General features: G+C 40.3%; 1 non-coding gene across 1 annotated transcript; it reads right to left on the reverse strand.

Annotated features, from left to right (window-relative positions):
- Window positions 1–235: 235 nt before the first annotated feature.
- LOC123617472 (U6 spliceosomal RNA) lies at window positions 236–338 on the reverse strand. The gene has a single exon (XR_006725626.1). It is a non-coding gene; the product is annotated as a U6 spliceosomal RNA (small nuclear RNA).
- Window positions 339–16010: the final 15672 nt, after the last annotated feature.

Here is a 16010-nt window from a genome sequence, read left to right on the forward strand (position 1 = left end):
ACATTTTTTTAATTTAAATTTTTAATTGAAGTATAGTCAGTTACAATGTGTCAATTTCTGGGGTACAGCATAATGCCCCAGTCATACATATACATATATATATACATATTCATTTTCATATTCTTTTTCACTAAAGGTTATTACAAGATACTGAATACAGCTCCCTGTGCTATAAAGAAGAAATTTTTTAAAATCTATTTTTATATATAGTAGTTAATATCTGCAAATCTTGAACAAAAATATGGAACGTTTCACGAATTTGCGTGTCATCCTCGCTCAGGGGCCATGCTCATCTTCTCTGTGTCGTTCCAATTTTAGTACGTGTACTGCGAAAGCAAGCATGACATTTGATACTTTTTTTAGAGTACTTTAGGTGATTCTAATGTGCAGACAGGTCTGAGAACTATTAGGTTATTTGCTTAATCTCTTTTGTTAAACAGAACCATCGTCTGGCAGAGGAAACACACGATGTCACACTAAGTCATCAAAATCATTTGCACCTTTGCTGGAAGCTTCCAGCAGGAGATGAGCCTGGGGCTGGGACAGGAGGTTGAGGTTGATGAAAAGTGAACAGGAAAGTGAGCAGAGGAAGATGCCAGTGATTCTGGGATGTCAGAGGGGCTAGAACATCAAGGTGAAGATCAGAGCTGACGATGAAGCAGATTTGAAATGAGAGGGAGAGAAGGCCCATGGAGACATAATTCATTTATTGCACACTTTTGCCAGGGCCAGCTAATTACTGGAACAGGAAATGGGGTTGGGGGATGAAGAAAGGAAGATTAATCTAGTACTTCCTGGTTCAGAGGTCAGATGATGCAGTTCATTGCGGAGGCTGAAAAAGCCATGGGCAATTAGTCTCAAAATTTGTTTGCCTGTGGTTATACCACCTAGAGAAAACCACCCAGGATCTTTTTTTATTTTCAAGGGAATGAGCAGTCATCATTAGTGTACTATAGTCCAGTAGTAAAAAAGAAATTTTCTTTTTGCTTAAAGTAAGGCTCTTTTTAAAAAATGCTTTTTGGAGTATGGTCCTCAATTTTACAGTTCTGTGTAGCTAAACCATTCTAGGAGTCATTCAGTGCAGGTTGGCAATTTATTTCACAAAATACAACAGCGCTCAATTGTAATGCCAAGTTGAAATGAAGGGTTCTGTGGACCCTGCTAACAGCTAAAAATCACGAAGTGCAGTCATAAGCAGCATGGAGCCAAAAGCTAAAATATAAAGAGTCCTGTTCTCCTGATGAGGAATTTCAGAAAATTAGGACTGTGTATTTCAATAATGTGCTTGATTGCAGATAAATTTTTTATAATGTCAACTCAACGAGTTCTAGGTTTCATCTGTTTATATTTCTCCAAAATATAGAGTAGGTCATTGAAAGTAGTGATTTAAAAGTGCATCTTTTAAAAATTAGCATCTCTGAAATCAGGATATGTCTTAAAATAAACAGGGTCTTATATTAGAAGAAATAGGGTTGCCCTGCTGGGCTTTACCAATCTCCCCTTTGCTCCATGTGCAGGACCCATTATTTCCAAATGCTGTGACACATCCTTTTCATTGACTTCTGGTGGTAGCATTTCTTGGACGCAAGGATGCTGGACCCTGATTCTTCAGAGGATAACAGCTGCCCTGGGTCCTGTGCTCTTGACCTTTGCCTTGATACACCTGCCATCCCTTGGTCTTCACGGCACGTGCGTGAAGAGTAGCCCTGGACTGAAGATGTCCCCAGGTCATGGCAGGGAGAGACCAGGTGACTCTCATGGAAGTGCTCTTCAAAGAATGCAGCTGACCTCCTTTTTATGTTTCAGAAACACTTTACTCTGCCTCAGTTTAAAAGTTAAGAATTCTGTTAATGTTGAGGACACAAGATATAAAAGGCTTTCCTAGGAAATTTCCCTCTGTGGCCATCAGCTTCTGTTTGGTCACTATGATGGGACCATTTCTCTTGTTAAGACAGTCTGCCCATTATTTGATAGATAGCAAGTTCTCCCCAAGAAAGCATACATATTATTTAGCTTAAAAGGAGTCTATGTGTTCCCAAGGTTATCGGCTTCCTGGGGGCCATCTTCCTTGCAATTATCAAATGCCCAGAATTCAGGATTTCATGCTGCATGACTGTGGGAGTCCTGTCCCTCCCTTAAATATTGTGGAGGAACCCTGGGAGAGCTCGCTTCCTTTTTGTTTCACTTCTTACTTCCTAGTCCACATGCTTCTAACCGCATCCCTTATTTTCCATGTGCTGTCTTGGTGCCCCTCTCCAGGCTGGTGTAGCTCTCTCAGATTCACTCCATCTCACATTTGAACACTGATCCTTCCCTAATCCCCCCGGCAGGGCACCACTGGGGCAGTGGTGTTTAAAAAACCTCACTGAAGCTTTACGGGTGATATAAAGGGATTAGCATTCAGGAAGGACAACTTAAAATTGGATGCCAAGCCTTGTTACTCCTATAGTCCATCAGGCCCCTACAGGCTGTCTCCCTCTTTCTCTCCATGGGCTGCCATTTTGCAAGGCCCAGTTCTCCTGCTTAAAGTCCTGTTCATCATTTCCTCTTCTCCCTGAGTCCCCAGGGCCACAGCTACCCCCACTCCCTTCTTCCCCCTACTTTCATCATAAAAGTATCTCAAAGATGTTTACAATGAAGTTAGCGTTTCACGTAAATAAGCAGAAAAGGTTATCATCTTTGTTTGAAGGATTGCATCCCAAAGTTCAAGGCTAGCACAAGGATGACAAATAGGTACTTGCCTTAAAATTATTCAAAGAAGTCAAGAAGGAAGCTTTTCCCAAGAACAAATTCTATCTTTACCTTTACAAGCAGAGGAAGCACATTTCTGGCATTGTAACCAAATACCAATTTGTTCCCAGTTCAGATTGTCAAAGGTTCAGAAACACTGGGGTCTGGTATGGGGCTTACCAACTGCAGGCTCTGTGTACTTTAATATTATGTTAATATTATCAATATAATTATTATGTAATTATATTACTATATCATGTTAACATATTAGTATTTCATTAAATTAATGTGACTATATTTACTATTAGATTAAAATTAAAGAGACCTCTTATTTTGACTTGAAATAGTCTTCCCATTATTTGCCACATTTTAATTCTAGGTTTGCTTTATGAAATTAGGATTAGAACAAGTCAATCCATTTTCTACATTAAAATATGATGAGGAGACTCTTGTCTCTTCAAGTCTTTTCAAGAAATTTAACCTAATGCTGTCACACAGGGCTTTGAGCTATTTGACACTTCGGTCACTAATCAAGAAAATGGAAACAGTTCAAATTAGGATTTGGGAATAATCAGAATCTTAGAAGCGAGGTCGTCTGAGGCCAGTTTATTGATATTCCTTTCACAATGTCCTTGAAAATGTAGAACTTTTTGTTAAAAAAAAAAATTAAAGATCTATTTCGTGAAGAATTCTACTGCAGTCTCATAAAGCTCGTACCACAACCTTTATCCTTTAACTTTGATAAAGGAAAAAAAAGAGATGCCTAAACTATAGCTTAGTAAAAGTTATTATAGTGCTTTCACATGATTTTGAACTATCTGAAATTTGTAAGATGTAAATAAAAGACTTTATGACTTTTCCTAGCTTGACAAAGACTACAGGTCCATAGGCTTAGGTAAATACACAATAAAGAGGGATGCCTATGGATCATTTATACATGTGCTTAATTTTTTAAACTGTGGGGTTTTCTATTTATTTTTTGTTTAGTGATTTTTAGCTAAAATTGACCATATATATCTTGTAAGTTTGATGTTTTGAATTTTGTTGAGATGTTCTTTATAATACAGCATATGGGCATTTTTGGTAAATATTTCTCATGTGTTTACCACAAAGTTACGAGTAATGTAAGATAGTGTAGTGTAGTGTTGTTTATATGACAATTACTTCGTATTTGTTAATCATGGTGTTCCTATCTCTGTATCCTTTTGTCCCCTCATGTGTATTATCAGTACCTAAGAGAAGTTGTTAAAAATCTCTATGATTGCACATTTGTTCATTTTTCCTTTTAGTTTTGTCAATTTTTGCTTTATATATTTTGAAGCTATGTTATCAGGTGCATACTATTTGTTTTATCTTCCTGGTGAATCGATCTCTTTTTTCATAAAAATGCCTCTTTTTATCTCTAGTAGCATCTTATTTTAAAAAACTACTTTAGTACTAATATACCAACAACAGCTTTTGGAGTGGGGGTCAATATTTATATGGTCTGTTTTTTTCTGTCCTTTCCTTTCAACTGTTGTATGTTCCTATGTCTCAAGTTAATCTCGTAAACAATATTAGTTAGGTTTTGTTTTCTTAATGCAGTCATAATATTTTTTTCATGGAAGTATTGGATCATTTTGCATTTAATATAATTACTGATATATTTTAATTTATGACTACCACCTTCTATTTGTTTTCTATTTGTCCCAGCTGTTTATGTTTCTTTTTCTGTCCTTTCTTGAATATTTTGAAATTTTCATGTATTTTTATTATTCTGTTATATTCTCTATCAGTTTTCTAGTTATATATTTTCTACTATTGTTTTATTCTCACTCTAATGATTACAAGGTGCATCCTTAATTTATTAAAGTCTAAAATAACTTAGTAGTAATAAATTAGTAGTACTGTATTAGTCTACTTCCTGGACAATGAAAGCACATCAGAAAACTTTAACTTTTAACATTTGTGACATAATTATCTTTTGTATTATTGTTATTGTATATTTAATTTTACTTGTATTTTAAACTTTATAAGACCTTATTGTTATTGCTTTATTCAGTTAGTTTTCATTTGTATTTATTCACATTTTATACTTTTTACCTTTTATTTTTTCCTACATTTCCATGCTTTAGGCCAAGATTATATTTCCTCTACCTGAAAAAAAATTCCTTTTAGGTTAATACAAGTCTTTTGGTGAAAACCATTTATTTTATCCTCAATTTTGAAGGATATTTTCATTGGGTGTTGAATTCTATGGTGGTAATTACTTTCTTTCATTACTTTAAATATGTCACTACATTGTGTTTTGGCTTCAGTCAATTACATTGAGAAGTCAATTGTCCATCTTCTTATTTTGGGAAGATAATATGTTTTTTCCATTCTCTAGCTGCTTTTAAGATTTTTTCATTGGCTTTGGTTTTCAGCTGTGATGTGCTTAAGTGTACTTTTCTATGTCTTTTTATTGCTTTTGTATATATTTTTTAAATCTGTGGTTTGATTTCTTTATCAGCTTCAGAGAATTCTCAGCTATTACTTCTTCAAACATTACTTCTGTCCTATTCTCTCTCTCCTCCGCTTCTGAGATTTGTTATACATATGATAGGCCTTTTCATCTGGTCACATATTTCTAATGTTATTATCCCCTTTTCTATTATTTTCTCTTTTTTCATCTCTGCACTTCTGTCTGGACATTTTTTAAATGACATGTCTTCTAAATCACTAATTCTCTTTCTAGCTCTGTGTCATCTGCTGTTGAACTTCATCTGTTTTGATCATAGATTCAGTTAATGTATTTTTCAGATCTAGAATTTCTATTTGATTTTTATTTGCATAGATTTCATTTCTCTGATGAAGTTCTCCAAATGATCATCTATTTTCTTGAAACCTGTTAATAACAAAGTCCAGGCTTCTTAACTCCCCTTAACTTGGATCACCTGTGGATATATTTCTATTGTATTTTGTTCTCTTTGTCTTGCCTTTCGATATACCCTATCTCATGATATACCTTCTAAATTTTTATTGAGTGATGGAAATTCACATATATTTATACACATTATGAGAAATTGTAGAGGCTCTGGATAATGTTACTTTCCTCTGGAGAGGTTTTCCTTTCACTTCTGATAGGCAATGAGGGTAGGAACACACCACTTTTAGCCAACTGAGGATTGAATTGACTAGTCTAATTGATCAGTCTTTGTAAAGTCTGGTGTATTTCTGGGTATAGTCCATCAGGGATCCCAACTGAATACTTCTAATATTTTCTAGGACCTCACCACTTTGTCAAGGATTCAGTTCTAATTTTTATCTCCCCAACAGTATATCAATAGCTTTATTCAGTTTCTTACCTTTTGTAAGAGGTTTTTGTTTTGTTTTGTTTTGTTTTGTTTTTTGTCATCTTAGTTCTGCACATTTTTTGGCTGCACATCTCACAATCAGAGAATGTTTGTTTTGTTTTTTTGTCGCCTTAGTTCTGCACACTTTTTGGCTGCACATCTCACAGTGAGAGAATGTTTTGAGGGAAAAGTGGCTCAGACTATTGTGTTTAGTTTCCTTTACTTTCCTTCACTCCAGGATCTTAGTCTCTCAAGTACTGGCTTCTTCAGTAGCCCTGTGTATCAGACCTCCTTCTCCTTCCTCATGTAAAGATGACAGTCACTGAATGTAGGGTCCCCTGTAAATCTAGGATGATCTCATCCTGATATTCTTAATTACATCTGCAAAGAATTTATTTCCAAATAAGGTCACATTCACAAATTTGTGGGGTTAGAAATTAGACATATCTTTTGGGGGGATACTCTTCAATCCACTGCCCTCACACAAAAGTTTAGCAAATGACAAGACAACTATGTCAACAAATACGCCATCCTGTGCTGTGTTGGAAGAGCATGGTGTGTGCCTAAGAATTCCACCCTCCTCAGATTGTCTACAGCAACTTGAAAGTTTCTGATAGGAAATGTGCTGGGTAATAGTTCACTTCCTAGCAAGATTAGTTTAACTATGAGGCTGCTCTCACATCAGCTGGAAGAACGTCCTCAGCCTCATCTGCTGAAGATAGGTGGTTCCTCACAGAGCTGGATGTGTTCCCCCACCTGCTGCACAGAGCAGTGATTTCATCCAAGAGGGAAATGCACAGGCAAGCCCCAGGCCTGGCTGAACAGCAAAAGCCAACCTCCCGCTTTATCTCTTATGAACACCTTCTGCTATGGGTTAATCTGTGTCTTTCCAAAATTCTTATGTTGAAATCCTAACCACCAATACCTGAGAAGGTAACTTTATTCAGAGACAGGATGTTTACAGAGGTAACCAAGTTAAAATGAGTCATTAGGGTGGGCCGTAATCCAATATGACTGGTGTCCTCATAAAAAGGGGACATTTGGAAACAGACACACACACAGGGAGAATAAACAGTGAGCAAAGATGAAGGCAGAGGTGGAGGTGATGCTTCTACAAGTCAAAGACCATGAAGGATTGCTAGCAAACCACCAGAAGCTGGGGGGAGGTATGGAATGGATTCTTCCTCAGAGTCCTCATAAGAAACCAACACCGATGACATCTTGATCTTGAACTTTTGGCCTTCAGAGCTGTAAGCCAATAAGTTTATGTTGTTTGAACTACCCAGTTTGTAGTACAGTTGACCTTTGAATAATGCGAGGGTTAAGGGTACTGACCCTCCACATAGTCAAAAATCCACATATAACTTTAGAATTGGTTTTCCACATGGATAGTTGCACATCTGTGGATTCAACCAGATGCAGGTCGTGTAGTACTGCAATATGTATTTACTGAAAAAAATCCACGTATAAGTGGAGTCACAGCAGTTCTCACTCATGTTGTTCAAGGGTCAACTGTACTTCACGATGGCAGTTCTGGGAAAGAATCATACTTACATTTACCTTTTTCTATTTCTAAGAGTAATCCATTTTTTTTCTCATCAGAATGAATGATACGGCAAAGTAATAAATGTTCAGAAATGTATAGGAAGAGCTGTATTTCCCCCTCTGTACATCTTTCAGTCATTCAGGTTTATTTTTCTGATATGGCAACATGTTATCATTGTTGACAAGATGCTAGGGACTTGCCAGGTGCTATTATTCTACTGACTGTCACCCAAACATGTGGTTCTCACATCTCCCCAACAAGGAAGGAAGGAAGTGCTTCATGGTGCATTTGTAATTCTGGAGGTTAAGAAATTCTACCAGGTTTGAAATGAGGGAATTTTGCACAGTTCAGGTCATAAATTAAATTACCAAAACACTCCAAGGCAATCTCATACTGCCAAAGATAGGTTTGCCAGTAGAGAGGTAAATAATTAAAACAATCCAAATCTTGATATGTTATTTATTGAAAATCGGATTCAGGCAAGGCTTGCAGTGGGTTATAGTTGCTTCCAGAATAAATGACAAAGTGAATGCACTATCTGTCATCCCTGAAAGTTAATAAACTATAGCTGTGAAAGAGCTGACATGGAGATTCAAAAGAAGGAGGCACAGAACTGGAGATCTACTTGTGACACCGTGGTGGAGTTAGAAGTGTACATCACTGCACATGATCAGTTCCTTCATATACAATAAAAAGCTGCAAAGACCTTTCAGGGAGTCTTTTATCTGCACCTAGATTTCAGGACCTGATGTGTCTCTGTTACCTTCAATGATTACATCAGTTCTAACATCTGTTTGGCGTATGGACAGCCATGACCAAGGAAAAATCGGAAATTGAGGATCAGGAAGACTAGGAATCAGGTGAAACTTTCCTCTCACTATTTCATTTCCTCTATTTTATTTTATTTTTGGGGGTGGAGAGGGAGGAACTTAATTTTTTCTTAAGTGGACAACAAAAGGACCATAAGATCACTTTGAGAATTCAGGAGTTAGGGTGTTGGATTGTGCCTGTTGGGGGTTCCAGAGCCCACTTTCAAATAATGACCAAAAAAAGCCTGGTGAAATTATTGGTGCCGTACAGACTTGATGAGAAACAAGCCAGTTTCTGAGATCTGAGGGGACCGGACGTGTTCGCACAGCGCTACCTCAGGCAACAGGGACACTCCCTCGAGAGGGTCGGTTCAGAGACCCTGCCCTGCCTCTCTCCCAGGCTTTTTCTGAAGGAGGGGTGCTTCCCTCTGTGGTGGACACATCTTTAAACTCAAGCACAGAGAACCCAGAACAATATAAAACTGTCCCTCTGTGTCACTCACCCATTCCATCTCCATCTAGATAATGATTTGCTATAAGCATTTTAACATAATTTCAATCATTACATGTTTTCCTATGTTGTACCTGGTGATGCTGGGCCAGTGGCTAACAATTCCTCGCCAGTCCTTAATCACACCTTTTAGCCAAAGATAGGCTTTGTTTCTCATCTTGCCTTAGGCTAAAGTGCATTTTGCTTGTTCAGTTTCCTCTCATGCTGCTAGTTAGGCTAGGCTGCAGATCCTGACAAATGATATTGTTCTAGAAAGAAATGTCTTGAGAGGCCAAATGGAACCTAAGCCTGAAAGCATCCTTGCTGTTAACCATCCTTTTACACCTGTGGGTTCACTGATCTTCAGGAAAGTTAAAACAGAGGATTTGTGTTTACAACTTCAGGGCTCCATCTGAAAGCCCATCATTAGAACAATGCAAACATCCTGTTCTATGCTAATTTTTGTGCCCGCAGGCGGAGCGGCCCCCCGTACTAAGCCTGCAGTAACTCCTACATGTCAAAAATATTCTCTATTTAAGTAACAGTTTAAACTGCTGTATCAAAAATTATTTGGAATTCAGAACTAAACTGAAAAATCCCCTTTTAGGGAGAGGGTACAGCTCAGTGGTAGAGCGCGTGCTTAGCATGGACGAGGTCTTAGGTTCAATCCTCAGTACCTCCGTCCAAAAAATTAAATAAATACATAAACCTAATTGTCTCCTCCCCCCAAATACAAAGATGAAAGTAATTTTTAAAAATAAGAAAAAATCCCTTTTTAAGGGTGGTAAAATATTTTTGTTCTTTTTAACTCAAAAGTTGATGAAGTAACTTTTAGATGGGGTTTCTAAGACAAAAACCAAACCAATCATCTTCCAGCCTTTTCATGGTCACCATTTTAAAAATTCTAAAAGTTCTTCCAGACCTTCGTCCATACACATGCCTGTTAACACAACTATAGCCTGTAATGATGGTCTATTTATTTCTTTTTAATTTTTCACTTTTTTACTTAATATGATTAAAATTTCACTTAATATGGTTAAGTGAAAAACAAACATTTTTCTGTATTTCAAGGTAGGCATCTTAATAACATTTTGTAATCAGGGAAGAATCTGCACATTTCTCTGTGCAGACGCACCATCATTTACTAGAATGAACATTTGCCATGCTTTTCACCCCAAGCCATCTGTCTCTTGCTTCCAGGGTTGATACTGCTCCACAGAGCCACTTCCCACTGACGTGGCCCCCACCCCACCGCCGGGGAATTGCCTTCGTGGTCTGTGTTCCCTGGACTGACGCAGGGGCCTGGGTGTTCCTGGGAGCTCTCTCCGTGTGTTGTCATCTCCCTTTACAAAATGCTGTGTCTGTTTACAACATACTATGGTGGAAAGTTTTAGTGTGTTTTCTGTCTCTGGTGCGACGGCTCTGTGATGGAATATGTTCTTTCTCTTCCTCTTTTCACTCCATACCTCTTTTTCCCTCCCATATTTGGAAAAACCCCCACTTACCTCTCTGATGACTGCTCTGGATCGAGACCAAGAGGATGCCTGTCCGGGGCAGTGGGGCAGGGGCCAGTGTCCGCTGGGGTGGGTGGAGGGGGCGAGCCCTCACTTGCAGTGTGCGATGCGAGATTCTCAGGCTTCCCGTGGAATCATCAGTAAAATCTCATTGCTCACTAAGTACAGTCACTTTTCTTTTTGAGAAATGTGACCACTGACTACAACTCTAGGTCGGCACCAGGTGACCCCAAGGGACAACAGCCACATCTGGTCCTGTGGGTACATGTCCAGGACCACTAGCCCACTCCAACCCACGACCGTTCCAGGGTCAACAGTGCTGGCACCATGGGAGACTCTGTACTTTGAATTTATTATTATTCTCATGAAATATTTCCCTTTGTTTCTCTGCTATTTGCTCACATTTAAGTTCATTCGATGGACATTTCCTGAGTCCTTGCTGTGCGTTCGACACTGAAGGGATGACAAAGAGAAAGGTGACTAATGTCTGTGTTTTTCTTTAGAGCTTAAAAATGAAGTCGCATATATTGATTTCTCGGATACAAAATGGGCTCTGTCCTCAAATAAATTATGGCGACGTAAGAAAAATACCTTGGGTACCTGAATTCAGGAGTTTGAGCAAAATGAAACAGTGTCAAGGGGTGTAGGTATGAACCTTGCCAGAGAGCAGGCTTTTAAACCAACAGGGGACAGCTGTGCAAAATGGCGGAATGGATTAGTATTCCTAATGCCTGACAATAATGAAGGGATTCCGAATGAATGGCCATGTATTTTTTAATAGACTGAGACAAATAGTCTATTCAGAAAAATGAAGAATCAAAATGACTGGCAGCTTTGCTTGCTTATTTTTGTCCTTTTTAAAACTTACTTCTTTATGGAGAGGAGGGTGGTGGGCAATCCACAGGAGTGACGGGCGCTTGGGGTCACGGGTCTGCTCTGGGGCTGCCACGGACGCTTCTGTTTGGATTTGCTGCCGTGGCCTGCGGCAAAGCAAGTCTGTAATTTTTGCTCTGGAAATAGTGTTCAGTTCAAGGTAAGTGAAAAAAAAAAAAAGATATGAGCATCTGTCTCTTCTGAATACGTTCCGCTTTTGACAAACGTTTCTTCACAATTTTGTTGTTCAGATGCGCTAGGTTTGCAGACGGCTACATAAAAGTCCTTAATATGAATTCTTACATTAAACCGCTCTGGAAGTTCATGATGAAATGAAGGCAGTCTGGTAAAGGCATCTATTCAGTGGTACTTAGGATACAAAGATTTTTTTTTTTTTTTTTTTTTTTTTTGGCAGCACAAATGAGACAGAACATTCCATGGCAATTTTCTGTTTAATTGTGAGAATGCTGTATTTCGGTTTTGGAATTTGCCCGAGATGCCGGTCATAGGTTCTCAGACAGAACCCAGGGGAAGCAGACATCCCAGGGAGGGCTTTGGAATTGCTCGGCTGCCTGGAAGTCCACAAAAAATCTTCATCACAACCAGCTCTGGCAATTCACAGAAGATTTTTCAAATTCAGAGAAACTGAATCTGTTGAACATAAAAAAGGAAGAACAAAATTTACTCCTCTGTAGAGGCGATCATGCTCCTATTTACAATGTAAAGGAAATGTCGGTTATGCATTCTGTGTCGGCCCTTTAGAATTCTTCCAGCTCCACTAAACCAGCGGGGAGAACAATAAAAGCAATCAGCCACGAGGTTTGTTTTGCTAAGCTGTCCCTCCTGTCCCATATCCATGCAGTCGCACATCAGTGCAAAGGGACAGTGCCAGATTCCTTGTTAGCATTTGTTTATGTCTGCAAAGCAGCTGACACACAGTCACTGAGCACTGAGGATGCACTGGACACCATGCTGGGGCCACCGTGCTGCCCACAAATGCCAGAGCCTCTGCCTTCATGGAGTCTGCAGAGTGACAACCCTTGTCCTGCCTGTAATGGATAATTAAACAGCTTCATTTTGTGTGATGAGTTTAATGATCATCTAGGTACCAAGGTCTCCTCTGCTTTTGGCGCAGCCAAGTGGGGCATGGAGTGACCAGTGGGCAGGGGCTGCTCTTTCTGGCCAGAGAAACCTCTGGTGGTCTCTCTTTTTTCCATGCATTGCTTGGTGCATTCAAGTGTCATCATTTCTCTGGGTGTCATGGTATGAGTGTTGGAAAGCACCGTGGTGGAGGATGGACCCCTGGAGGAGAGGATGGCGAATACAAGTCTTCAAGTTCGAGAAAGAAAATTTTAGGCGAAGCTAGAGTATATGAGAAAGTATGGATACCAGCTGTATTGTGACATCAGGGCAACAGTTAGTGTTTGGTACAGCTGGAGAGAAGGGGGGGGGAAGCAAGGAGGATGGGAGAGGTGAGGGCAGAGGCACGAAGAGCTTTGTAAGGTGCTTCATCTCCCTCCCAAAGTCCGGGCAGAGCCCTTGAAAGATCATAAGCAGGGGCATGACTCCATCTGGTCTGCTACAGGGAGGACGTGGAGGATGGGAACGGGCCAGCATGTGAGCTGAGCGAGCATCTTGGGAGGGTTTGTGAAGATCCAGGGGAGATGTGATACAGGCCCCAACCAAGGCAAAACGATTGTTAGTTACAGAATCTTTTGCAAATTGCACAGTGAACTGTAAAAGCTGACTTTAAAACACGCTGGAGGAGATTGCCTCTTTGAATTGAAGATCTGTAACTACCAATTAGGGCAAATGAATGTATTATTATTGATTCTTTAATTTTAGGCCATAAAGAAATCATGACATGAAGTTATGAGAATTACAGCCAAATTTAAAGAAACCTTCTGTGTTGTTATTGTTGTTTTTAATAGGGTGGAATTGGCTCAAAGGAGGATGCATCTCTGAATCTATTTAGAAATTTCTTATATAGACATTGTCGGAGGTGGTTTGACAATAAAACTAGGAGAAAGGAAGAGGTGACCTCACTGTTTCTGCCTTAATTCCTAAAGTGTGATGGTTAATCTCATACCTGGGGATTTGTGCCTCAGCCACCGGTCTCCTACTATTTCCCTTCAGTCTTTGGAAACCAATGATTCCAATGTGACAGACTGAAGTTCACGCATCCCCACTGAGACCCAGTACACTGCCAACGTGCAGACGTGTGTAAAGGCGTTACGTGAAGACTCTTCTGGAACGTTTATGTTCCAAAAGGTAAGGCTTGGGTCACAGTATATCTCATTCTGAACCTTGCTGTAGGAGAATTTTGCTGAGTCCTAATGAATGTCTCAAATACAAGAAAGCAAATGTCCTTAGTTTGGTAGTATTTGGAATTTTCATGCCCAATCATCGTACCCAAAGAGGGCTGCCCAAGAAGAGACAGTTGGGCTTGACTTTGATGTAAGTACTGTCTCAACTATAATAGTGCTTGAAGGGAGTGTTGGTGTGTTCTCTTTGAGAATCACATGGGGTCTTTGAGAATCACATTGGGTCAATTCCTCTGTGCACAGAGGCTAAAATGGGACTTACTTGAGAAGAGGATGGGCTTCATGACTTAGATATTTTCCAGCCCTATTATTCCGTTTTTTTCATGAGCCTTTTATTCCGCATCCAATAGAATAAGGTTTTTGAGAATGAGCTTTTGAAATTAATATGTTGAGATATTGCTAGAAGCTCTTTGAATAACGAGATGTTTTATTTCAAGAGCCAGGAATGAAACACTCAGCAGCATATTACTTCCAGGTGAAGTCGCGGCACTACGACAATTGTTACTCTTACAGTAACTTGAAGGCGGTTGTAATTCTGAACTAATTAGAGGGTGCAAATGGAGACTTGTCATTTACATTTTTCTCCTGGCATGTATTGCTCATGCTTTTTGGCTTTTGGCATAATCAGTACTTCAGTCACAGTTTAAAGAAAGGGGTACATCTTGGAGGTGGATTAAACCAAGGCTTAGTTTCTTTGCCTCAACAATGAAATGTGCCATCTTTAAGTGAAACTCATAACCAGTCATGGGGTTTAAAATCGTCTCTGGATCAAGAGGTAAGTGCTAAGTACAGGAATGAGTCAACTCTCATTTGGCTTTTGGGAGATATGCTAATTCTTCCCTGGAGAAAGACATTTTATCACGGAGACAACTTTGGATGTGGGCTTTGGAGAATTACAGACGGGGCTGAGGGTGGGGGAAAGAACATCTGTAACAGAGGAAGCGAGAGGGGAAAGAGCGTACAATGTGAGGCTGTTTGATATTTATTTCTTCACCAAAGGTTTATTGTGGTCTGTCATATGCCAGATACTCTTCTAAGCTCTGGGCACAGCAGCAAATTAAATGGACAAGTTCCCACTTTCCTGGAGGTCCAAAATGTTAGGACAGTGATCTCGGGAGAACGGAAACAAATAAAGTGATCTCTACAATGGCTCCAAAATGTTAATCAGTATCACACAGCTGACACTGGACAGGTGGGAGGTGTTATGGGTCCAAAGGAAGAAAGCCATGACACGCTGGGCCAAGGAGCTGGGGCCCTAGTCTGCAGAGCTGGAGCTGGCAGGTAATCCCCCTATTAAATGGCACCATGGCTCTGGCTTTTGTGATAGCAGAATCTCAGTCCTCCAAATATGCCCAGTTGCTGCTGGGAGCAAGACTCTTGACGTGCCTCTCGTGTGTCTGCACGGGTTTTCAACAGCCCTCGCCATGCCATCTTCACCCTGTTCTTCCTTTCCAGTTATGGCTCGCAGCTGCCCACACCGTGGCCCACGCTGTTCCTAGGAAAAGCTGTACCCTGGCATCGCCTCAGTCTTTGCCAAGATGGGGGAGGAGCCGGGAAGGTGGCAGTCGGGGGCTATGATTGCTCCTGAAGTTTCCATTCATCGGGGCATGCCAACAGGGCTGGTTTCCCTGAAGAGGTGGCTCAAGACCCCTGATACAGAAACTGTTAGCTCCCTTCCCAGATGGCCTCTATATTTGCCATTCCAGGACACACTGGTGGAGCCCCATCGGGCACAGCTTGAGGGCTTTCTCTTGGCTTACCTGCACAGGTCAGAAATCCTGGGCATAGGCACCGCAGGGGCATCCCGCAGCTGAAGATGGGTGGGAGTAGAGGATGAATACCCCAGTTTCTTGGCCATGTAAGTATTTTGCTCTGTAAGTTCTAGCTGCTTTGGCTTCCTTGGGCTCCATCCTTGGTCTTCTCAGCTCAGGGAGACTGCTTATTTGGGTTCCCCCTTCCTGGACGGCAGCCTGGACACCCTCCAGGCAGTCAGCTGGCACAGCTGCGGGGATTACCTCTTTGTTTCCCTGCTCCCGTGACCACGGTCCTGAACTACCTATTGTCCTTGTTTCATTTATGTTGTCCAGTTTCCTACTTATTTAAGAGTAAATCCATTCCCTAGTACTCCATCATGATTAGAAGCAGAAGTCCTTCATGTCAGCAATTAGTGAAGAAAGCATAGTCTTTCAACAGAAGGTGCTGGAACAATGGACTGTCCCCATGGGAAAAGCTGGGCTTTGACTCCTACCTTCCAAGATAAAAAAAAAAACCCAAACAAACAAAATAACAAACAAACTCAACTTGATGTGGATCAAACCCCCAAATATAATAGTTAAAACTATAAAACACTGAGAAGAAACACAGGAGAAAAATCTACATATCCTTGGAGCAGGCAGAGATTTCCAGAATT

The sequence above is a fragment of the Camelus bactrianus genome, chromosome 3 (genome assembly GCF_048773025.1).
Source record: "Camelus bactrianus isolate YW-2024 breed Bactrian camel chromosome 3, ASM4877302v1, whole genome shotgun sequence".
Classification (NCBI taxonomy): domain Eukaryota; kingdom Metazoa; phylum Chordata; class Mammalia; order Artiodactyla; family Camelidae; genus Camelus; species Camelus bactrianus.